The following is a 2,593-nucleotide window of genomic DNA, read 5'->3' on the forward strand; positions in this document are numbered from 1 at the left end:
ATTTGTATTGTCTTCTAATTCCATTTTTCCATGAATTATTTGAAGTACCCTTGTATACCTCAGGTTCTTGTGGTGGAGCTTTCTCTTGCTTCTATGTTATAGCACGTGGTAGATGCCCATTGCTCACTGATGGAAAAAAAGAGCAATTCATTTAATAATTACTGATATTTACATTAACATATGTACTTGTACATTGAATACACCTAGAAATTCATTGAAATATTCAGATTTTGCTGAAAAACAAATACTTTAGGGCATATAGCCTGCAAGCATTTTCCAGGCAAATTAAATCCTATTGAATAAATGGGAAATGTGTAAATCATAAAGTACTACAGGTGTATTATTTGTCATTTATATGACAATATACAAAACAGATTTAGACATAAATTAAATTTTAACTTATGATATTTTACCCTCTACCTAAAACAAAATAGGCTGTGGCTGTTATTTCTTCTCTGAAGTGCAGCAGAACTTAGCAGTGAAAAGTTTGGTCGTGGCACAAGTTCAAACACAAATCCTGCTGCTTACTGGATGTAGCATCTCAGACAAATTACAAGAGAGTGCAAGTATTCTGTCTTCTCTTGTAATTGTAAAACAGGAGACAAATGAGCGTCTTCTCTTTTTTCTCACTTTCTTCATCTTTAAAATGCAGGTATAATAATAATAATAATACCACATGACTCTTGGATTAATTGGAGATTAAATACATTACCACATACAAGGAACCCCAAACTATGTCAAGTTCATAATAAACCTTATGTATTATTATAGTTTATTTCTTTGGCTAACAGTTTTATTAAAGCTACAAACTATATAGAGAATGTCACATTTGCAGAAGTGTCACAGCAAAAATATAAAACTAGTGAATGTTTATAAAAACAGACATTAATTTTCTATGATGAATCAAACTAGCTCACTATGACTGAAACAGTGAAAACACATGAACACCTGAGAAACTGGAAAAGACAGGAGTTGGAGATATCATGTGTGAGGAATCTTTCACCATATTTGAGTAAGAAAAGGAAAGGCATACAAGGAAATAAAACAGGTGCATGTAGCAGGGAGACTAATGGTAGTATTTTCTAGTTTAGAATACCGTGCTGAGGGGCTGTTTGATGTTATTGGACAGACAAAAATGAGCAATAGGTACATGGAGAAATATATGTATAAATAAGAAAGAGGCAATTGATTTTAAGGAAAATGAGAAAGTTGTAGAACTAAGTAAATGTAAATGTAAATGCAAATGACTCAAAGAAAATAATATTTGTATAACCATAATATTGTATGTGCTAAATATTGATTTAACCAAAAACTGCAGTATAACTATATTGGATAGAAGCAGAGAATGGGAAAGAGAAGTAGTGTATGCAAACTGATTCAAACATAACAGCAAGTCTGGAAATTAGATTTAACAATGTTAAACAAAATAGGAAGACGAGCATTACCACTAAAATGTGGAAGTAAATACCACATAAAAGATATATAACAACAAAAATATAATACAAAAGTAATATACTAATCATAAGTGTAGGAGTAATTTGACTAATATCCTATTAAAAATGTTTTTTGTTTTACTTATTAAATTTGGACATGTCTTTAGTTTTAAAAAAATAAATAATGTTATTTAAAATCATGTGCTTTCTTCTTCATAACTGGTTTAAATGAAAGCAGACCTCTCATTACTCAATGGTTCCAAACAGGACACTGTCAAACTTGCTTTCTATTTTGGATCTTGGTTAATTATCCTCTCTATCGGATATGGAATAAGTGAACACTAGCAGATTCTCCAAATGTGGCTAAGAAATCATGCAGAGAGCCATTGCTTTGACAGGAGGGATAAAGAACGAAGGCAAATCACATCCAAGTTGTCATGGACTTGAATTAGAACTGGAACAGATTTTTAAAGTATGAGCCAAGGAACTTCATGGTTTTCTAGCCTGGAGTTGACTGATTGGAGTGGCCAGTTCCCACTTACTTCCATCAGTGTCTTTGCTTATGGTCAGAGGAGAAAAAAAAGGATTGTATACTTGATTATGAATATGTTCTATATATATATTATATATATATACACAATTGTATATATTTAAGTTATACAACACGATGTTTTGAGATAATAGTGAAAAGGTTACTACAGACAAGCAAGTAAAATAACCATTATTGCCATAGTTACCCTTTTTAAAAATATATTTTGAAGTTAATATATTATAGTCAGTAAACTATAGCCTGTTGGCCAAATCTGGTCTTCTGCCTATTTCTGTATGGCCATCTATATTCTCAAATGCTTGAAAAAAAAATCAGAGGGTGAATATTTTACAATACATGAAAATTATATAAAATTCAAACTTCAGGATCTGTAAAGTTTTATTGGAAAACAGCCACATCCAATGATTTACATATTGTCTCTCACTGTTTTTGCGCTCCAGCAGCACACTGTAGCAGATGACAAAGAGACTGAAAGATCCACAAAGTCTAAAATATTGACTATCTTGTCCTTTACAAAAATGTTTGCTGACCCCTGTTCTATAAGAAAATATATACCATAGAAATATTTAACTTTTTGATCTCTTTCATACATATTTCAAAAGAGGAATTC

The 2,593-nt window shown here is 31.4% G+C and overlaps 1 non-coding gene across 1 annotated transcript; it reads left to right on the forward strand.

Moving 5' to 3' along the window:
- Nucleotides 1-890: 890 nt before the first annotated feature.
- Nucleotides 891-957, forward strand: LOC134371358 (small nucleolar RNA SNORD29). The gene has a single exon (XR_010022787.1). It is a non-coding gene; the product is annotated as a small nucleolar RNA SNORD29 (small nucleolar RNA).
- The last annotated feature ends 1,636 nt before the right edge of the window (nt 958-2,593 follow it).

Source organism: Cynocephalus volans, chromosome 2, assembly GCF_027409185.1.
Source record: "Cynocephalus volans isolate mCynVol1 chromosome 2, mCynVol1.pri, whole genome shotgun sequence".
NCBI lineage: Eukaryota > Metazoa > Chordata > Mammalia > Dermoptera > Cynocephalidae > Cynocephalus > Cynocephalus volans.